Source organism: Canis lupus, chromosome 36 (genome assembly GCF_048164855.1).
Source record: "Canis lupus baileyi chromosome 36, mCanLup2.hap1, whole genome shotgun sequence".
NCBI lineage: Eukaryota > Metazoa > Chordata > Mammalia > Carnivora > Canidae > Canis > Canis lupus.
The window spans coordinates 22,410,439-22,434,009 of record NC_132873.1 but is presented as its reverse complement, the minus strand read 5'-3'; the positions used below and the strand labels follow the sequence as shown (position 1 = coordinate 22,434,009).

Here is a 23,571-nt window from a genome sequence, read left to right as displayed (position 1 = left end):
TAATTGTGCTTCTGAGCCGGCTTTCTGACATCGAATTGTAATGCAAATTCTGTAACTCTGTGGCAGAGAGTACTGTTTCTGATTCTTTCTTTCGTGGTGAGTTCTTCCTTCTAGTCATTTTGCTCAGTGCAGAGTGGCTGTATGAATGGGCTGCATCAATAATATCAACCATGACCTAAGTAAGTTTCACCCTAGATAATTCTGAGGGGTCCTAGAGGGTGATCCCCTTGGTTCTGAGTGTATTAAGTTCTGTATATTAAAAGATGCTCAGTCCCAAATTTATATAAACCAGCAATACACGTAGAAAGCCGCAACTGACCATCAAAACGTAAATGAGATAAAAGAGGGGGGCGGAATGGGAATGAAGAGAGGATATAATCTCACAGAATGAACCCGCACGGTATACCACTTGGTTCTGGGTGCATACTGGTCATGTTTTAGAAGGTATTAACTTCCACCATTGTAGAACAAAATGAGGCAGGGAAAACAAAAAAAACACAAAACAAAACAAACAAAACATATCTTATATATCTCCCAAAATTAAGTTGAGTATGTTGAAGGGCATCTAGAAGTGGAAAATATATCTAAGACATGTAATTATAGAAACACAAAAGTTAAAATCAAAGAAAAATGAAGAGGTGGTAAAAATATTGTAGTTAACGTGCGAAAAGAGAAAAAATATTGGAAATTTTTAGTCTGATATAAAAATGAGTTGTATGGGGAAAAAAGAGAGAAGAAGGAGGTCCTGCCCGAGTTCCCAGCGAGCACTTTCCCTCCGAGAAGAATCCGAGCTCTGCTGCCCCGAGGCTCCCGCGCCCTTAGCCCGGCTCCTGGGGGCCCCTCCCCCACTTGGTTCTTTTCTATTTTTTTCCGCCTTCCTACCTTGTTAGAGGCAAAACCCCTTCTCTGTAGCAGCCGCTCTTCCCTCTTTAAATCTCAGGTGGGATGCGTAGGTGTTCAGGATAGTTTGAAGGTTATCTGAGTGGGGGGAACAGGTAGACTTGGGGACCCTGCTCTTCAGCCAGCTTGCCCTGCCCCCTGCAACAAGAAATAGGAGTCTTATTAGTAAATTATTTCTATTTTGATTTATGAGCATTGTAAGCATAGCATGATTTATTACTATTTAACAAATTTCCTGTATTGATCCAAAATCACACAAAAATTTCGCCTCTTCTAAAGTATTTTATTTTCTTAGTTTTACTAGTATAGGTAACTGATTCTATGTGTGTATGTGTATGTGTGTGTAAAAATTCAAAGTCCAACTGAATGTCCAATTTGAATTATCCAATAGAAGAATTACAAAATTAACTGTCAAATATCAATACAACTAGAACCAAATGCAATAATTCAAAACAGAAAACAATCTAAAAAACTTGTCAACCTGACTTTAGAATGCTTTTGTTTAATATGTGATGTAAGTTTATTAAATTTTCTGTAGTCTACATTTGAAGAGCTCATCATAGCGGGACAAAATTTAACCATCCTGTTGATTTCCAAGGGTCAACAACCTCGAGTCTAATGTGGCCTATCCCAGAAATTAAAGCTAATTTTCTTCTCCATTTGAACGGGTCATCTTTCTACAATAACCACTTAGTAAGGCCTATGTACTTCTAATACCTTTTCCCTTTTGACTTTCTCCTCTCCTACTCTGATCCCAATTAAGAGTTCATTATAATTCATATTCCTTCATTTCTTTCCCTGGGCTTTGTTTTCTGACTCCATTTCCTAAATGATAAATCAGACACTTGTCTTTTACTTCTTTCACACACTAAACCATCCTTCATCCTCTCTCTCCTCTTAATTGTGAGGAATCTTCCATGCTCCCAGACCAGGAGTCCCTACCCATTTCTCAGGCTCTTTCTTGCATGTCACAAGCTAAAATTCCTCGTAAAGTGCACCAATATAGAGTAGACCATACAAATGACAATTATAATGGATTTAAGTTTAAGTGGACCACTTACATCTCAAGAAAATCTAAGAAGGAAGTCTCTCATTTCAATATTCCCCAAGGCAGGCCATTTTTTGACAAAAGTGGGCAAGCAAAAAATGTGCTGGGTGGCAGAAAGCAAGCTTATATGTAATGAATAACTTACTCTCAAGTATTTGGGAATTTAGCCCTATTTAGCATTATTTTTATTAAGACAGTATGTTCTCCCACATTAGCATTTTAATACCATTGACCAAGATTCAGCTGTGTTCTTTCTCTAAAGCTACTATCCAAGATCATGAAACTGAAGCTGCAAAAATGATGGGGTGATGTTGGTTATGTTACTTAATCTCTGTAGGCCTCAGCTTCCTCACCTGTAAACTGGAGATCAGAATGACCCACACACACATACCCCTCCCAGGATTGTCCTGAGGCTCAAAAAGGATGATGTTATTCCTTTCACACGCTCTGATCCAGCCACATCAACTCACCCGTCATGCCCAGGCAAGTCATCAAGACTCCGGGCTTTTGGAAATACTCTTCTGCCTCACTGCTCTTTCTGTCTCCTCCTTCCTGGCCAGGCACAGTATCCTGATCATTTGCAAAGGTTCAGTTCTAATGTAACATTCTCTGGCAATGGTTTCTTCACTTACCCCACTAGAGAGAGTAGCTGCTTCACCTTGCCCCTTTGCATTGTGTGCAAATCTCAGGTAAAGCCTGCATCACAATATGACTGCTTTTGTGTCTGTATTCTTTACCCGCCTTGTTAATTCCACAAGAATAAGCAAGTGTCTTAGTTGCCTTTGTACCTACCACCTCTCACATTCCCAGGGCCTACCACAGTGCTTGACACATATCTGACATTCAATAAATATTTGTTGACTGTTAAGATTGTATCTGAATTCCTAGTACCAACAGACATCTAAGTCAACCTGCTGACTGATAAAAGTGTAGCCCATTATATAGAAATTAGAGGACCATCGGCATTAATCCCACCACTACAGCTTCCACTTGTTGTAGCTATCAGAAAATCAAGATGTTATTTCAGTCAAATATGGGACTGTTTCCAAACCAAGAATTTTTGACAGACCCCATGGTTCTCTGTTGGACTGTGTTAACTTGCTGTTGACCCATTTGCATTTCAGCAACTAGATCCTCCCTTACTAATAATTCAGCTGCATTAATTTTTCCATATTCAGTGTAGTGAGTATTCTCTCTCTAACCTCACTATTTGGGGTTTGTGAAATAGGATACTCATATTAAAACCAACAAGAATTTGTGGTTACATGGCTTTAAGTATACCAGAAATGGAGTTTGCATTTTTAATGTGCCTCAACCCATGTTGTTTGTATACCTCTACTGGATCATGTCTGAAATAAATTTTCTAAAATCTAGGTATTCATCAAGACCATAAAGTAAGATAAATTGAATTATAATTTATTTCTGGGTAATAAGTAAGCTGAGGATGATGTGTTCCATCTTTTGATGGAATGCAAATTTACCATTAAAAGACAAATTCTTCACTTCCAAAGTTTGAATAGGGTGGTGCTTTAAAAAGCATTCCATCTGGTTAAATTTAGGGTGCTGAAAAAAGCCCACTATAAGAATATTCTCTGGCTCCAGACCCATAACATTTTTACTTGATTATGAACTGGATTCATTTTCATTTACTTGAAGCACTTCCACATCGCTGTTTTTTTTTTCTTCTGCAACAAGGCAAGTTGTCACCATACATGTTGACTTTGGTAATATTGTCTTCTCTAAATAATGCATTTCAGATGCATTATTGCCAGTAAAAGAAAAGCTTGTCTGTACTAGCTGACATTTTTAAAGGATTTACTTTTATTTTTTCTTTTATTCATCTCCCAGCCCTTTTCTTCTCAGTCTCATTCTCCTTTTCTTTCCTACCCTGCTCTCCTACCCTACCACCTGCTCCCTGAATCTTGTCCTATCAAGGTCCAATCAACAGCCTTTTTTATCTCAACTATTAAAATGGTCTTCATGACGCTCAGCTCAGGATTCCTACTTGCCATACAGATAAAATTAGTGAGTAAAAGAATGAATGAGCAGCCCAAACCCTTACACCTGCGATTGATGGGTCACTAATGTCATTTGTTTGCCTATCTCCTTTACATAAGAGTTCAAAGGGTCTATGGGCAGAGACCACATATAGAGGAAAAGAATGAGGCCAAAGATGAAATGAGTGAAAACAACGAAAACATCTACCTTGCTTATTAACAGTCCTGCCAGAAAATTCAGTAAATTTGTGAAGGCCAACTAATTAGTACAAATTTGGGGGCTCTCCAACAGGAGAAAAGAAAATGAAGCGATTCACTGAGAAAGTCAAATGTAATTGACAAGTCTGTGAAAATATACAGAAGTAAATTGGGACCTATTTTAGAGCTATAAAGGAGAACAGAGAGAACCCTGCCCACATGGGCTGGAAGCCTATTCTGATTCAAGCACTAATGTCCTTCACTATCAAAGCAAAACTTTAAAGATTTAATTAGGTTTTCAAATAACATGGATGGATATTAAGCTCTAGCATTTCCAAACTACAAAAGCCCATCATTTCCTCTTTATTGAGCCCTATGGGAAGACTAAGTATGAGGAAAAAGTGATATTTGTACTGACATAGATAACCCTATCTTTATCTATTGATTTTATAAATGTTTCCTGTGCATTTACTATATGCAAGCACTGTGATCTCTGGTGAGGTCATGGTAAGATTACAATGATGAGTTTGGCATACATGGTGTTCCTGTTCTCAATGAGCTCATCAAGTTAAATAGTTCTTACAGGCACTATTCCAAGTACTTTGCACACGTATTAACCTATTAAATCCTCACAACCCTATGAGAAGTAGATACTATTATATTCTCCACTTTACAGTTAAGGAAACTGAGACATGGAAAATAACTTGCTCAGTGTCACATAGCTAGGTAAGTGTCAGGGCTGCACTTAGAACACAGGTCATTTAGCTCCATCATTAATGCTCTTCACCACTACCTAACTCCTTGTAAAGAGAGGCAGCCATCAATCCAACAGTCACGCAGATCAGTGGATAATCACAAAATGGACATAAATGCTAGAAAAGAAAGGAAACAAGGTTCAAGAGAATACAGAATAAAGAAGCCCAATGGGGGAAGGGAGGACACGACAGGACACAGCTAGCAGGAAATTGACACTTGAGCCCTGAAGGCTGAGTGAGTAGAACTTAAACTGGTATTCAGAAGAGCTTTCCCCATCTAGGATTAGTGTATGAAATCTCTTTGATAGGGAGAGCTTGGTCAGTGTGGGAAGTAAAATGAGACCAAAGTGGTTAGAAGGCAGAGACTGGTCAAGGTGAGGATAGAGGGATAGAAGGCTAGTTTTAGTGGAACATCAGAACATTAAAGTCACATTAGTCTTAATTCTAAGTACAGTAAGAAGCCATAGAAAATTTTAAGCTGGTGAGTAACAAAAGATTTGATTTTAAGAAAAATCAAGGGCACCTGGGTGGCTTAGTCAGTTATGGATCTCCCTTCAGCTCAGGTCATGATCCTGGGGTCCTGGGATCAAGCCCCACATCAGGCTCCCTGCTCAGTGGAGAAACTGCTTCTCCTTCTCCCTCTGCTTCTCTCTCTGCTTGTGCTTTCTTGCTCTCTCTCTCTCTCTCTCTCTCTCTCTCTGTCAGTTAAATAAATAAATAAAATCTTAAGAAAGAAGGAAAGGAAAGGGAAAAGGAAAAGGAAAGGAAAAGATAGATCACTCAGGCTGCCTTTTGGAGAAAGACCCAGGTGGATGTAGGGTACCAGTTACACAGTGCTTGCAGTGGTCTAACTATTGATAGTAATTTTCTCACAAAGATCTAGTTATCAAATCCAAATTACCTTTGTCTCTATTGGCCAGAAATATTAAGTTTTATTCTATGTATCCTCTCTTCTAACTTAAGTAGCTTGTTTTTCAGTCTCAAATTTAGCTGCAAGAAACTGATAAACCATCTACATTGCATTTTTGCCTACTACATTCCCTTCCAGTTTGATTCATTCACAGATATGAGTCAGAAGTTAGAAGCTAAAGACTTCAATTTCTACCAGAGATTCTCTAACCCTGAAGGACACTCAGGAGAATTATTAATTAAGGCAAGCTGCAGAGAACCAAAAACATGCCCCAACACAGAGAGACGCTATAGTATTACAGAAGGAAGCAGGATTTTGGAACCACATAGACTTGCCATTTCCCAGGTTTATGACCTTAGGCAAGCTCTCTCAGCCTTAGTTTCTCAACAATAAAATGAAGATCTTTAAAACCCACCTGGCCGAGTAGCTCTAAAAATTAGAAATGATACGCAATGCCTGGAATATTTTAGTTGCTCAATAAATGTGACCTATTATTGGACTCTATTTTTTATTGGCTCTCCAGAGCCATGCATTTACCATTTATTTATTTAACAATTTCTTGAGAGTCTATCATGTACCAAGCATTATGCTAAGTTCTTAGAAATAGCTAGATAACATGATAAAGGTTCTGCCATCAAGGAATGTGGCAGATACTAATCATAGCTATTTCCTACTTGCTCCTTTTGAACAAGATCCCAATTCTGTTGGGGGAGAGTTTCCCTAGCCCCAGTATGAATTAAAACCATGTAAGTCAACCATGAGAATCTCATTCCCGTTTGCCAGTGACAAGTAAGACAGACACGTAATTTGATCCTGGTCAATGAGATTTAAGTCAAAGCAGTATTGGGGGACTCCTGGGAATACCCCTCCTCCGTGATAAGAGAGATGGAAGAGAAAGGCCTCCCTTCTCCCAACCCTGCTCCCTGCTTCAAAATGATGCTTGGAACTACCACAGTTCATCTTGAGACCACAAGGGGAGATATTTACGACTTATTTAGTATGACAAAGCAGAAAGATTCTAAGAGCCAGATCCTGGAAGATGCTGTTGAACTACAAAACCAACCTAAAACCACCTGCTTAAAAATGTCATCCATGAACAAGTTAGGAGTATTGAAACAGAAACCTGAAGATAGTGGGCACGTTAAGAAGCAGCCAATTGAAATACTACTCATTCGTTAATAAAGTCTTATTAAATCTCCACAGTCTTCAAGAGAATCCACCCATCCCTTCGCGCAAGCCATGAAGCTACATTGCCTGAACAAATTATTTTGTCATTCTGCTTATGCCTGCCACTCTGCTCCCTCCACAGGCAAAGAAGTAAAATCCTTCTGATAGAATCTACACCCTCCAGTATGCCCAGAGAAAAATTAAATTACTATCTACAACTAAGAACCACATTTTAAGAAAGAAATAGGCTGTATAGTAGCAGTATTTTTCCAGCAAAAATTTCTTACCACAAAAGAGAGGCCTATGACCTCAAACTATTATAGAATTCTCAAGGTTTGGTCACCATGATAAACTTATTATTTCTCAATTCTGTTTCAGGATGTTGCTGGGACAAAACCGTTTGGTGATTTAACTTGTTTGTTTGATCCTTAAATAAAGTATAAGTGAACATCCAATAGAATTTGACAGTTTCCTTCCCTGAGTATGCTGTAAAAACTGCAGCATTTCCATAGGAATGTGATTAATGTCAAGCATTGGAGCCAATGGTGTTGCTCTCCTGCTGCCTCTCCACCTGTCCACTGCCAGGTGAGCACATCCAGCCACTGCTCCTTCTCTGACTGCCAGATGATGCTTTCCTGCTGATCTGTCCACGTGCTTGGTGGTATCTTTATAAGATCTCACCACCTGTTAAGAACTGGCTCCTCACTTTCTTTCAAGTGTATTCTTTAGTTTGGACGTGATTTTGGTTTTTTAGGATTTTATTTATTCATTCATGAGAGACACACAGAGAGAGGCAGAGACACAGGCAGAGGGAGAAGCAGCCCCCTGCAGGGAGCCCGATGCAGGACTTGATCCCAGGACCCCAGGATCACGACCTGAGCCAAAGGCAGATGCTCAACGGCTGAGCCACCCAGGCGTCCCCGGACGTGACTTTTAATAAAGGTTCCACAGAAGAAATACCATTTCCTCAAGGATCCAACAGCAGAATTCACTTCCCACTGAGAATAGCAATTAATGTTGGAGATGATCAAAAGTAAATATAGGAATTTTCTATTACAACATATTGTAATTGCTTGCTTTAGCACTTTACCTTCAAATTCCTCACTTAGTCTATGTGATGAGCCAAGTAGTTACTGTTATTACTCATCATTTTATGATGAGTCTAAGACTCTGAAAGTTTAATCAACATGCTCAAGCCTCGCAGCTAGTTAAAGACTAGAATCTAGGTTTTTTTGTTTTTGTTTTTAATCTCCCGACCCCACCCTTCATCTAAACAATACAAGAAGCTTTGGACTTTAGTTTGAAGGAAAGAAAATTGCTTGCCACTAGAGACACCCAGTATGGTCACAGTGAAGGCACCCACAAAGATTATCTTTTATACAGGAAAAGAATAGGTATAAAACATGATAGATGTTAGAACTGGCTGTAAGTTCTGAGATCCACAGTCTCACCTGAAACCAAGAGTGAGTTGGATGCTACCCCTTCCCACCATGAAAATTGCCATCCTATGCAAATTAGCATCTTGCCAGCCAGCTGAGATGGGGCAGAAACAATTGGTCTGCAGTCAGCCAGAAAGAAAAACAGCAACCAAAGTGCATAGTGTTACTTTTCCCACACTGAATGAGGCATTAACTTCCAAATCTCTGACCCTTTAAATCTGTGTGACAATAATTAATGGGAGAAAGATAACTAATATTTAGGTTCGTACTCAAAGCCCCAACTAATAAGAGCACAGGTTACATAAGGAGACATAGAGTCTCACCATTTCTTACATTTGCTTCCAGCAGGTGAGGCATTAATTTCTTTTTCACTATGCTTGAGCTCCTACCTACTCCAGCAATGCTGTCACATGCTGTTTGGGAACAAATGGCTGGGAGATCCGAGTAGGAAGAGAAAAAGTTCAGTTCTAAAGATTTACTCATTACCTGCCTTTCATCGAGTACAGAATCTCTTCAATTGTCCTTACAAATACACATTTCTGGGGACACCTGGATGACTCAGCATTTGAGCAACTGCCTTTGGCTCAGGGTGTGATCCCAGAGTCCCCAGATGGAGTCCCACATCCGCCTCCCTGCCTGGAGCCTGTGTCTCTGCCTTTCTGTGTCTCTCATGAATAAATGAATAAAAATCGTTTTAAAATAAATAAATAAATAAATACTTCTGTGCTGTGCATTTAAAGAACACTTTCCTTCTCTCAGTTCAAAATTCCTCCTTTGTAAAACGTAGCTAGATTGAGCCAGGTCAGTGGTTGCCACTACCAAAGTCACCTGTATTACAATGCTTTCAAAATGCAAACCCCCAGCATCTTTCACCTTCAACACCCCAGTTTACTGAATAAAGGGGTCTCAAGAGGATTCTGTATTTTTAAGACGTTTCTCTAGTAAATAGGATGCTCAACTTGGGTTGAGAACCCTAGATCATTTAATCAATATTGTTACTTAACCTAAATTAGACAAGCTCTAGGGTTCCAATGATCTTCTCATTCCAGAACAGAAACATTGCTTGGAATAAAAACCAAAAATGATCATGTATCACTCTCCACTCAGCCCTCCAGATAAACACCATAGGAGATATGAGCATGGTTTGGCAAAGTAAAAAAGTTATGGAGACGATGTGCTACCAAATTATTTGGAAGAATATTTTAGGTCCATAAGAAACCAAATACCAAATACATTTAAAATACATATACTGCAAAAGATTGTATTATTCTTTGGTCATTAAAAAATGGTTCTTCTCTCTCCTCCACTTCCTTTCCTTTGATTGTGTGAAAACTTCTTTTGGTGCTCTATTTATTCCACTCTACTGAGAAGTAAAAGATATGAGGTAGTCTTTAAAATCAGTTACTTTTTTCTCAATGATTTTTTTTTAACACAAAACAACCAGACTCCTAACCCAAACCCTAACTCAGCTGATCTCCCGTTCTGATTATCAGCCCCAGAAGACTTTCCATTTTCATTCCCCTTGTTAGTCAAATCCATTCAATACCAACTGGTAAACCACAGAAATTAAAGATGAGAATACCTCTTAATTTGCTTTTATTTCACCTTTGAGGATTGCATTATATTTGGGTTGACTCCTTCTCCCCACCTTCAAAAGAGGAAAACAGAATTTAATCTCAATTTTTTCCCTAGTGATTTCTAATGAAGGAAACTTAAAAACCCCACTGGTAGAAGGAAAGGTTAGAGTTTGTTTTAAGCTTCAAAAAGTGGTAAAGTAAGCAACACAAGGTTCATTCAACAAGAACTTCTGGAACTCTTCCCATGTGCCTGATACCATGCTAAGTACTATGGATACAACAGTGAACAAGAAATAATGTGCAAAATTTTGGCACTGCTAAAAGCAAGGATTCTTTTACACAGGGTAGTTCTAGCTTACAAAACATTAAAAATAATAAATAATAGTGCTTTATACATATGTCATCCTTTGATGCTTTTAATAACCGCTAAGGCAAGGCAGGTATTTTCATTTTGTATTCACTAATGGTAGTGGTTAATTTGCAATGCATAGTTAATAATAGTAATAATTTAATGTTTTATAAAGCATTGACCTAAGCATTCTAGACAAATTCATCTTATATTAAAATGATTTTTATCCTCATTTTACATTTAGAAAACTGAAGCTTAAGAGAGAGGTCACACAGTGAGTGATGGGACAAAGCTGAGACTCAAACCCAGGGCTGTTTCTAGAGTCCACGTGCTTAACCAGTTTGCTGAATTCAAAGAGGTTAAATGATTTATCCAAAATAATCTGGCTACTAAGCACTGATTTTGACCCATAATTTCTTTTTCATATTATGTTACAAATATCTCAATATATAAATATCCATCAAAGATACCATATGGAACAACACAGCCTCTGTAGAGAGGAAAGATTCCATTGTTTTTATTTTCAAATAACTCCAAATGGACTTTAAAAAGAATGCTGCCTGTTAGGGAATGAGTCCAAAGTCCTGCCGTGTCTGTTAATGACTATATTAATTATTTGCAAACCTGTAAAATGCAAATGATATTTTTCGATTTTCAAAGAATTAGGAGCTTCTTGACTTTCCAGAAAGTGTTTAGAGAATCAAGCTATACATGAAAGAGCAAAACATGAGGGAAGCTAACAAAGTCTGCATGCTGAAAAAAGAAGTGAATGAGCCCGATGCTGAGCACTAGACTTCCACATCCACTGCCGACATTTAAAAAGAGACAAAGAGTAGCCAAAAACTGAAGGAAAGTGCTACCAATGGTTGCTACCAAGAACCATCAGTCTTGAAACAGATGTGGAAAATCATAGCATCTTCTCTAAGAATTCGAGAAAGACCAGTGTCTTATTTGGACTTACATTCATCAAATATGCTATAATTATCATCTTTGATAAAAGATGTTACTGCCCAAAACTTAAAGAAAGAAAAAGTAAAGAAAAGCAGCTTAGCAATTATTCTCCATGGGAAAAATGACTATAAAATAAGCACACCTCATAAATTATTTGTAGACATGTCTATATTAGAATGAAATAAGATCTTTCAGAGGATAACACACCTGTGCCATGGATAATTGCCCTCATTCACAAATAATAAGTGGTCTACCAGATGTTTAGCCCCACACAGGCATATGTAAGGCAAAGCAGTAGGAGAGGGGGTCTCAGCTCAGACCAGAGACGATCTTTTTTATCCTCTACAAGCTCTCATGCTGTGTCAGCAGCTTATTTAGTAAGGTAACCAAAATCATAAAGGATTCCAACTGTTAAGTACTAACATTTCATTTCAGTTATTAAACTTAGAGGTAGAGAAACGCACAGGGTCATTAGAAAGCTGAAGTCTGATTCAGATGTCTTTATTGCCTTTGTTTCCTTTTTTATTTTAATAGGTGCAAACTTTACCAAGATTTTCTTTAATTTCAAGAGTCTCATCAAGATGAAAGGATACTGCAAAGCTAAAAAAGAACTTCAACATGTGGCTAGAAACAACTTCCTTTATCAAATGAATAGGATTCCATTTTGTAGCATAAATATTTGATTTGTTTTATAAGAACTATTCTTGTTCTTTGTAATAGTCAATGTATTCAAAGGCCATCTAAAAGGCTGATCTAGTTATTAAAATACTGTCAGAGGGTATCACTGGTAGGCTATTTGGTGCTCAGCAGCAGCTTAGATATAGGCTATTTCATAAGTTACTTTGTTGCAGAAGTTTATGTTCAAAACCGGTGAAACCAAAGTTTTAACTGTGTGAATATTATGAATATTGTCTAACTGTTTGGTGTTTATATCCAGAGCATATTAATTATATTCCCATGCTCACTCACCTAAAGCCCTTTTGCAAGTACAGTCATAATCACATAATAAACATCTTCTTAGGCATGCCAGTGAACCTTCAAGATCAACATAACAACTCTCAATATCAAAGGAGAGGTATGTAAAGATAGTGTTACCTTCCATGACGACAAATTCAAAAGAGCACAACAAATCCATCCCCAAACATCCAAAGACTTTGTTAATAATAATAATAATAATAATAATAATAATAATACATCTATGGTTATGACATCTAGCATTCCTCTCTCTCTTCACCTGGGAGCAGCTCCCAGTCATACCCTACCATACACCTACAGAGGCACACACTAGCACTCAACTATAGTAAGAACTTCCATACTTCTACATGACCAGGCTGCCGTGACAAAGTTAAACAATCCAAAGTGGCACCTGACCTTAGCTATACAACCAGAGTCCTTGAAAAAAAGTCAGCCTTCCCTCTTTGGAGGAAGGCCTTTTGGAAGGCCAAAGATGTTAAAGGACCAAGTCTTCAGTGAAAGTGGGAAACTAGAGGCTGAGAGCAGCAGTGAGATGGAGGGAGTCCTGAGGCACTTCTAGTCTCTAGTTCCAGCTGTTCCTAAACTCAGTTGAATCCCTATCCTCCCATATAGTTTAGTTGCACAAACTGTACTTGGATTCCAAGAGCTATTAATTTACTTTCTTGGCCTAACCTAATTTGACTCCTGTAGCTTACAAAGACATTTCTTTTTTTTTTTTTTACAAAGACATTTCTTAAGTTATATTAAGCATATATAGCAGATTAGTGAATTCTGAAAGAAAATGCTTAAAAATTAAGATTGCCTAATATACAACTTAAAATCCTACAACATAAGCCAAGACCCAGAGGTAAAACTGAGGTTGGTGCATCTAGGGAAAGAAAAGCAAAAAGCATCGCCAGAGTAAACAGATTTTGCAAGGGGGATGATGAAGGTAATTTGGTCAAGGTAAAATAGATATAAAGCAGAAATACACCAGACAGAGAACTGCAAGGGGCAAGGAGTATGCAATACACATCTATGCAGGGGAGTAACATGGTGAAAGCAACACTTTAGAAAGGTCAAAAACTGGAGACAACACACACAACTCATGGTGATAGGACTGAGGAAAAAACCAAGAGTTCATATTTCATAAGAATAATTGACAAGAGATGGGGATGTGGTGTCATACTTATGGAGCAGCCATTATGTGTGAGTCATGGCTTTAAATAACTATCTCTCCATATGTACGGCTATACATACACACAGTCATACGTGCTTTAATCTTCCCAACCCCCTTATGTGGTAATTATATGATCCATTTTAATTGAGAAAACTGAGGCTTAGAAATATTACATTGAAATTCCCAAGTTTATACATACGTACGTACTTTATCTATCTATAGAGAAGGGGAGGGGGCAAAATGAAGATTCAAATCCAAGTTCATGTGACCTATTTCATGATGCCTCTCAAGCCTAATTAGATTCAGAAAACAGAGGAAGCCACCCATATAAAAATGGCAACAGCCTGAAGGCAGTTGGAAATATAATCTAAATAATCTTCCCTAAAATAGCATGTGATTTCAGACTATTACAAAGTTAGCTTTGAAAAATCTGTGCACATCAGAGATAAATGTGAAAACAATAGGTAATGTTACAAAGTGGTTAGAGCAACTGGACTCACGGAAAGCAACAAAAAAAGTATTTGCATAATCCAGTAGTGAAGGACATGGAAATATATGGCCTTATTTAAATTCAGTGAGACCAGAAATTATGTCGATTTGGCTCAGCCTTGTAACAGCAGGATTTATAAAAGTGCCTGTCACATAGTGTTTTAATTAATATTTTTAAATTTTGAACTCCTCATACCTTGAAAACTTTATGTAAATCCAAGAGGTCTTAAAATAACAGGACAACTTGATAAATTCAGATGGTCACTTTGCAGATATGGGATGGACAGGAAAGATTATGGAAGTAGGGAAGAAATCCACGAATGGCAGGAGTCCTGGAGAGGTACCCTTGTTGCTTTAACTCTGAAGGCTTCTTCATGCTAAAGAAGAAACTAGGTCCTCATGCAAAGCTATAAGAAGCAAACGCGAAAACTATGGATTTTTCAAGCTCCTTTCATGCTCATTTCTTCCTATTATATTTACACTTGGTAATTTCAGGTGCTGCCTGTCCCTAGGAAAGTTCTTCTCAGATGCCAGCTTCAGGCAAGCAGCAATTGGACAAGTCTTTTGTTTATTTTTGGTTGTTTTTATGTTTGGGGTTTTTTATAGCGGGCCATCTTTCCATTCAGATACGACAATCTGCCACAGATAAGCTCAGTAGGCTGTATAATGTCCTGTTAACTCCACTTTCGAGTTGTGGGACTTTGGGGGAGTCCATCACTGCCTCAGAGGCTCTGTTTGCATGAGATAGATAAGAAAAAAAACATTCAAGACTGTCCTAAGTATGTTAACAGAAGGTTCTAGGTTGCTCTGCATTTTCTCTTAGCTAAACCTGCAGAAGTCAACAGCAAGAATGTGGGATAATTCCACTAGACCTACTTCATAAGGTTGTAAATAATACTCAATACATTTAGTTGTTTTCAGAAAAAATTTTAGTAGTGGTAACTTTTTCCAATTGAAAAAAAAGTTTTCCAATTTTATACAGCCTTGCCCCCACCAACTAAATAACAAGTAAATATTAAAAATCAAGCCACTTAGATCAATGTGGGATTGAGAAGAGGGTAATGCCAGGCATTGCGAGGTATGCATGCAACCTCAGAGGTTCCAGAGCATCTCCAGAATCCCTTAGGAATCTGGAATTCCTAAATTCTAAGAAAAAAAATAAGTAAAATGAAGAGTCCCTTATCAATTAATACTATTAAGCCAAAATACAGAGCTCACTTGAATTTTTATTCAGGTTCCTTACGCTATTTAAAACAATTCTCAAACATTGGTGTGCAAGAGATTCACCTGAAGGGCTTGCTTGTTAAACTACAGATTGCCAAACCCAGGTCCTCAGTTTCAGACTCAGTAGATCTAGGGTATGAGGTAACATCTGCATATCTAACAATTCCCAGGTGATGTTGTTGCTGTCCTTTCATAAATTTGAGAAATTCTTAGCTATTTCTCCAATGGACTCTATAGTGGGCAGAATAAGGTTTCCTTAAAGATGCCCACATCCTAATCCCTGAAACCTGTGAATATGTTACCTTACAAGGTAAAGGGCAATTCTGTTTGCAAAAGGAATGAACATAGCTAATCAGCTGACCTTGAGACAGGGAGAGGAGCCTGTATGATCCAGGTGAGTCCAATGTAATCATAAGTGTCCTTAAACGTGAAAGGGGAGGGTCAGGGTTCGTTAAGGTGTGACAGCTCTTCCACTCCTTTAAGTTGAATGAACTGAGATGGCATTTCTTGTTGACACAAGTCAAAAAATTTTACTCTCAAGGCCTTAAAACCTGGAAACCAGTTGTTCAGATCCGCTACTCCAGATCAATTAAAGATCATTAGTCGCTCCAGAATGCTCAGGACCCTTGAAAGAAGGTTTCCTAAACTGAAAATTCAATTCCCACTATCCTGAAAACACTAATTTGAAAAACAACAAAACAAACTCCCAGATGTAGCGTAATGACAAATGATCTACCCTAAAATAAAAAATACTCCCCAAATCAATGTTATTTTCCCAAATAAAATTCATGAAATATAGCCAATGAGGGGGATTTGGAGGACTCTGAGATCTAAGATACATAAAATACTTTTAATATTTTTGAGTCAGGTTCATTCAAGATAATTATGAAAAACCAAGTTTCGGGCTGAAGATAAAACATAAAATTCAAAGACGTCTTCTGTGAAAGAAAAGTTAAAGCAACTTTTAAATTTTCCTTGCTTAGTCCATTTCACATCTTCAGTAGTCACTTTCCAAAACTTTACCGCCTATTTAAAAACTTCTCTGTAAATACTGGGCAGAAACCCACACATGGGAACGGCATGCAGAACTCTTTGAAAACATGCCCAAAAATTCATCCCCTGCTACTCAAACAAGTTGGAGAAGGTTCAGAGAAAATCTGGAAAATTAACTTTAGGAGGGAAACTTAAAGAAGCTTGAGTTTTTCATCAAGGAGGAGATACAAGTGAAAAAAAAGAATCTTAAAATGGTTTTAGTGCAGAGGTTTGGAACTCTGGTATGTAATCGACTCACCTCAGGCACTTGTTAACAGGCTTATTACTAGGCCCCAACCCCACAGAGTCTGACTTAGTGGTTCTGAACTGGGCCCCAGAAATGGGTATTTCTATTAGGCACCCTGATGATGCTATTGCATGTGGTTCTTGGACCACACTTGTTGAAAAACAAGTTGAGAAACGCTTACTAAATAAGTATAAGAGGAGCCCACACAGCTGTTCTGAATCTTTGCCATAAAACAAGTGAAATCCATTTAAACTGCATAAAACTTGATTCCAGAATGAAAAAAAAAAAAAAAAAAAGAACTCCCTGACAGTGAGTGAGTCGTTAAAATGACACAACAAAGCAGTTGTGTGACAATAACTGAGCAAGGATAACTAACCGATCGAGGAAATAGAAAACAATGTTCCTTCTTGCAGAGTTTTACAATCTTAAGATGGTTGTTCTCACAGTATGAAGATATCTGGGAACTTGTTACACGTGCAAATTAACGGGCCCCACTCCAGACCGACTGAATCAGGAACTCTAGGGTTGGGGTCTAAAAATCTGTTTTAACAAGCCCTCCAAGTAATCCTGATGACTAAAATGTGAGAGTCATGGGTGGGAGGGACGGAAACGACCAACACTAAAGATGTCACACACACACAAAAAACATGTCCTGTGGTGGAAAGAGGAGTGTTCTAGGATCTTCCCTTCCTTGCACAATAGCGGTGGGGCCTGGTGCTGAGCTCCAGTGTGTTCTTGGGGTACTTCTAATAGCTTCACTGTTTCATCCGAAAAACCATAGGGATCGACTGCAGGAAGGTGAGAGCACTTTACTGTGTGCAACCTCCAGAGGAAGGCCATCATGGGTAGACCACGTGCACGGTCCCAGGTTGTGCCGGGACTGGCCACAAGCAGGCCTTCATTGCACATCCACAGAACACAGCATTCACCCACCGTGTTTTTCCACGCTGGATGCAAAGAAAAACGACTGCTGCCACCCAGGAGCCCGTTGCTTGGGCTGGATCACCAAAGACCACAAGTGGAGGAAGCAGCCAGCCAGAATTTTGAAAGAGCAATCCCTTTGGGGAAGGGCAGTGAGCTGTAAACTCCACCCAATAAAACCAAATTCCCAAAGGCCCAAGCCCCAGCTTACTCAAGAGCGTTTCCCCCAGGGCCCAGAGCTGTACCTGCTTGGGTGACCTCCGCTTCAAGAGGAGAAGCTGAGGCAGGAAGAGGACCACACAGGGGAAGCAGGCGCCAGGGCAGGTGGTGCGAGCGGAAGTGGAAGTGGCCCTGGTGGGCTAGATGCAGGCAGAGGGGCTTAAAAGTTGAGTGAACGAGCTGCTTAACATGTTTCATTGAAGTAATGATTCCACTTGACAGTAATGAAAAATTAAGGTTGCAGAGACAGGAAGGAGCTTGAAACAGCTAATAAGGAATTTGTCATATTTACAACATAAGAGTGAGTGTAAGTTTTCTAAGCAGGTATTATTTTTAAATTCCGTCCTTTGGAGATCCTTAACCATGGACATAGACAGTAAAGCATGGGCCTTAAGGATAGGCGACTTCCTGGGGAGCCTTACAAAATTTAAATGCTGAAATTATCCAGTCCTTACTTCATCGATCCCATATTTATTGACTGAATAAGCTATTTGATTAATGAATTCATTGACTCCGATCCGAAGTCCTGGGTGTGTTTGGGTTTTGTTTTCCTTCACCGCTGGGATGAAAACCCAGCAGTGGGTTATTCTGGGCCCTTTCACCAAGCAGAGTAATGATGCATCACCATCAGCAGGAAACTGTGAATAGCCCTTAAACCCAAAGCCAATCAAACAAACAAACAAGCCCCTGCTTTCAATTGCTAATCAAAGTTAAGAGGCACACATGGAAAGCCTCAAGGACAACTTTTGTTTGCCAGCTTGTCTGCAAATGTGGAGGATAGAGAATGGCTAGAGGAGGGTCACTTGTAAAGTTTCGCTTTTTTAAATAATGAAGTGTGTCTGTCTCTTGAACTGATGGCTGAAAACATTCCATCCACCAGAGAGTGATTAGACACACATGTAATCAGGGGTCCACATTCCAAAAGGAAGATGAAACATATTAATAAACCATTAGGCACTGTGAATTTTTATTTTTTCCACTTCCTCCTACCACCCACTTACTGGTGGCAAAGTATTCTCTAGCTATTATTTTTAACACACGGAGTACATACTTCGAAGATTCTGTAGCCTTTTAATTAAGCAGGCATTGAGACCTCACAACTAAGGGATCGTTAATAATGTTCGCTGTGAGGCATTACTTTTTTCCCCTCAAAGTGGGAGTTTTGAGACATTGTGCTAATTTCTCGAATAAGCCTTTGTTAGCAGGGTCACTTTTTTTTTTAAGTTGGCTTAGAAACTCATATTTTATATGTTAGAAGTAAGCAGTTCTAAATTAGAGGCAGAGCCTTCTAATTGAAATGTTCAGGGGCACCTGGGTGGCTCAGTGGTGGAGCATCTGCCTTTGGCTCAGGTCGTGATCCCGGGGTCCTGGGATCAAATCCCACATCGGGCTCCGTGCATGGAGCCTGCTTCTCCCTCTGCCTGTGTCTCTGCCTCTCTCTGTGTGTCTCTCATGAATAAATAAATTAAAAAATTTTAAAAGAAAAAAATGTCCGAGCATCACGGGTGCTGGGGAGAGCTGGTTGTTGACACCCAGCCAATAGCTCTCAGCCTTTCTTCAAATCCTAAATCAGACTCCCAGCTGACCGAGAGCCAAGATGAGGGGGGCCTCTAGCTGAGCTGTGTGCTTTAGACCTGTCACTAGTGCTCCTGTCTGCAGGGCACTGCCATCGGCCCTCACTGTACAGATGCCCCCACCCTCAGACTGGTGCATGCGCACCTTTCAAGTGCCCTTGGAGAGAGGCTCCTCCATCCTGCTTTCCCTCCCCTCGGCCTCCCTCTCTAACCCCATTTAATAGAGAATATGTGCTGTGGTCCTTTGTATTAAAAGATAAGTGAAAACCCCCAAACTGTGATGGATTTCCCTTCTCGACTACTTACAAGGGTAAGCCCACAGTAACGTCCTCAGTCCTTCTTACTCCTACTTTCTGGGACAACGGAATTTTTCTCCCATCATTTTAATTTTACCCAACTATGGCTTGGTTTTATACCCACATATAGATACATGGTGTGGGTCTGAGTCCCCAACCTTTGTGTCAGAAGAACTATCATAACTACTATTTAACTCTTAGTAAATATCAGCGGTACAAAGCACTGGGATTCAGGAGGACAAGAAGGTAAGACACGGAGGTTTTCTCTGTTCTGAGGGTTACCACCCAGTTTTTAAAAAATATATTTCCAAAAATGTATCCATCCCTTTGTTGAAACTTTGAGGTAGAAATACATACAGAACAACCTGAGTGAGTTTACAGTGAGGTCCAGCGTGCCAGCCAGCATTTGCCTTGGGACGTATGGTCAGGGATGCTATATAACCCCTTGCTGGAATGTGCTTGAAAACACGGAGATTCATTCTATACAACTTTGCCTTCAATTCTATAGCATCCTGTGTATAATCGCCTTCTATCAGCATCACTGAAGTTCACCAGGGACCTAGAAAAAGCTATCCCAAGCTCCTCTCATTTCGTCTTTCTTTCTTCTTTCTTCTTTCTTTCTTTCTTTTTCTTTCTTTCTTTTTCTTTCTTTCTTCTTTTTCTTTCTTTCTTTCTTCCTTTCTTTCTTTCTTTCGAGGTAGGAAGCATGAAAATGCTGCATTTGATCATTTTTTTCTTTTGTTGCCAAAGCTTGCCCACATCCCTATACTTACTGAACAAGTTAGTATATGAGAAGCACACAGAATAGGGTCTGACAAACGGAAAGCGCTGTACTCATTAGCTCTTACGGCCTAGCTTTTCTTACTTGCCTTATACTGTAGTACTGAGCCACGAAGCCTAGTGATACTAAAGCAAGGAAAGGAGATTTCTGTAATAAATTATGAAAGAATATAATATGATGATTTTTTACTCCTTTTCACAATTCTCAAAGTGCCATTTGAATACAAAACTCTTTTGAAAACGAAAAAGGATTTTCTGTGAAGAATGAGAAAATGAACCTAAGAATTTAACCAAACTCAACCTTTCTTCTTTCTTTCTTTTCTTTCTTTCTTTCTTTCTTTCTTCTTTCTTTCTTTCTTTCTCTTTCTTTCTTTCTTTCTTTCTTTCTCTTTCTTTCTTTCTTCTTTCTTTCTTTCTTCTTTCTTTCTTCTTTCTTTATCTTTTAATGCATTAATAAAAACTGGGAAAATTACTTTTGAAACTTCCACTGATTATGAAGTTTTGTTTTTAAAAATGATATAAATTCAAATAATAAATCTTTTTTCACTTTTCCTCTAGCTAGCTACTGGGAAACAAGAAAACGAATGCTGTATGGGACTACCACATGCAAAGTAAAATAGTATAATAAATGTCTTCCTCCAAGAGAACTTTCCCAAACCACCAAAATAAATATATATGCGAAGTAGCCAAAAATGGTGTTGTACATGAGGTCTGCTATCAGCTCTGATATTTAGATTGGCTTCCAAATGATTTTTGGATACAAATATATTAATAAAATTACCAAACTGATATGTCAATTCTATGCATATTCACCAGGAAGAGGATTTTAAGAGGTAACAAAGAAAATCCATCTTTCCTGAGGAAGGACCAGTCTTCAATCATCCCAAACTCTTGGTAGGAGATTGCCTACCCTCTCTGAGTAACTTATTTTAATATTTAGCACTCCTTACTGTCATAAAACTCTTCCAGATATTGCATAGACTTTTTAAAAAACATTACTTTTTTATTTTTATTTTTTCAAAAGAGAGATGGTGCAAGCAGAGGGAGGGGCAGAAGGAGAGAGAATCCTAAGCAAGCTCCATGGAGCTCAATGCAGGGTTCAATCTCATGACCTTGAGATCATGACCTGAGCCAGAATCATTTTTTTCTTTTTTTAGTAACCATTTATGTTTATTCTTTGGTGAATTTATACATAGTTTAACTGATTTTTTTTCATTTGTTTTTATTGGAGTTCGATTTGCCAACATATAGTATAACACGCAGCGCTCATCCCATCAAGTCCCCTCCTCAGTGCCTGTCACCCAGTCACCCCATCCCCCCACCCGCCTCCCCTTCCACTATCCCTTGTTCGTTATTCAGAGTTAGGAGTCTCTCATGGTTTGTCTGCCTCTCTAATTTTTCCCACTCAGTTCCCCTCCTTTCCCTTATAACCCCTTTCACTATTTCTTATATTCCCCGTATGAGTGAAACCATATGATGATTGTCCTTCTCTGATTGACTTACTTCACTCAACATAATACCTTCCAGTTTCAACCACGTCGAAGCAAATGGTGGGTATTCATTCTTTCTGATGGCTGAGGAATATTCCATTGTATACATAGACCACACCTTCTTTATCCATTCATCTTTTGATGGACACCGAGGTTCCTTCCACAGTTTGGCTATTGTGGACATTGCTGCTATAAACAGTGGGGTACAGGTGTCCTGGCATTTCACTGCATCTGTATCTTTGGGGAGAATCTCCAGTAGTACAATTGCTGGGTCGTAGGGTACCTGAGCCGGAATCATGACCTGACCCTTAACCAACTGAGCCATCCAGGCACCCCAATATTGCATACTCTTTAAGCTATCATGGAAACTCACTTATAATTCTGCTGTCTGTGGAATAAGAAAACTCTGCCAAGAGCCCTTTATATTCTTTGATCCTCTTATTACTCATTTTTCTTTCTCTTCATTGTTTTTCACAGAAGTCCTCACCTTTCCTCAGAGATCTAATTGATCAATTGTTAATTAACATCCTTTAGATGCTCCCCCAAGTTTTCTAAATCCTTGCTTCTCAAAGTACGGTCCTTGAACTTTCCACATCAGTGTCTTCTGGGAACTTGTTAGAAATGTAGACTCAGGCCAGCTGAATTAGAACCTGCATTTGCACAAGATCCTCTGATGATTCATATGCATACTAAAGTTGGGAAACACTAGTCTAGAACTGAGGACTATAACTATAAATCACTTTTGAGTAGGGTAGAAACCATGAAACTTTCATTCTTGTTTCTACTACTATTGTTTTGGGAAAATTTTTATGGTGTCATTGGTTAAACATGAAATCTAAGATTGTTGAGGCAAGATCCACGTCATTCTCTATGTGTTCTTACCTTTCAGGTGTTTTTGTTTATTTGTTTGGTTTTAGTTTTATTTGCTAGTTTTCTATAGTTTGTTATTCACCCACATTTCCAGGATCACACTATTCCAATTATCACCTATTAAATGAATTTCCTAGGATTATTTTTTTTTGCCTATAATAAAAATTAAGAAAAGGAAATTATTCGTTTCTTCAGCAGCTTCTGCTTGAGGAATGTCAGCCCAGCTTTTTATAGTCCATATTTTTCCTGAGATAGGAAAGGTATAATGTGAAGAGCATTGAAGGTTCTTTAATGCTAGAATGTATTGGAACATTGTCATTAGATATCAAGTTAAGAATCATTTCCCTACTCATCCACTTTCTGGGTGCTGAGATGCACTTCATTTAAAGCTTTTCCTGAGGCTGAGCCCCTCTTAACTTCTTACTTATTTCTTTTACCCTAAAATTCTACCCCTAAATATCTTACCCACTTACCTCCACAGATAATTAAAGTCATAGTGTCATTCTTTGAAAGAATAAAAAGGTTGACCTGATGGCTGATAAGAAAATTTACATGAATTTATTTTATGCAGATTTTTTCTTTTCTTTTCTTTTTTCTTTTCTTTTCTTATAATGCCTTTGTTTGTACCAGAATTTTGCAACCAAGCCATTTGTCAACATAGCCATATTTACCTTTCATCTGTTTGGGGTCATGAATTCACAGATGCAAAACAGTTAATCATTTTGTCAGTATGGACAAATCGTGCATAATAATCCACCAAAATGGTGTGTTTGAGACCCCAGGGTGTGTGCTCACTCAATTTGCCTACACAAACATTGGGTGTGTTTCCTTTAAGCTTCACTTAACAGTAATCATTTTCTTTCTCCTTTCAGCAGTACATGTTGCTGATTTCTCCTGATGTGTGAAAATTTCCACAGCTGTATGCAAGACACATTCATCTAACTGAAGAGGGTTTTTAGTCCCTAAAGGACTAAAGTCAGAATAAAGGAAGAAAGTCAGTTTTT

The 23,571-nt window shown here is 38.7% G+C and overlaps 1 long non-coding RNA gene across 3 annotated transcripts in view; it reads right to left on the bottom strand.

Annotated features, from left to right (window-relative positions):
- LOC140625284 (uncharacterized) overlaps positions 1 to 23,571 on the bottom strand; it is a 400,415-nt gene that overhangs the window by 325,300 nt on the left and 51,544 nt on the right. For all 3 annotated transcript variants that reach the window (XR_012024636.1, XR_012024635.1, XR_012024637.1), the window contains one exon: positions 883 to 1,038. This is a non-coding gene — a long non-coding RNA (uncharacterized lncRNA). The remainder of the gene's footprint in view (positions 1 to 882; positions 1,039 to 23,571) is intronic.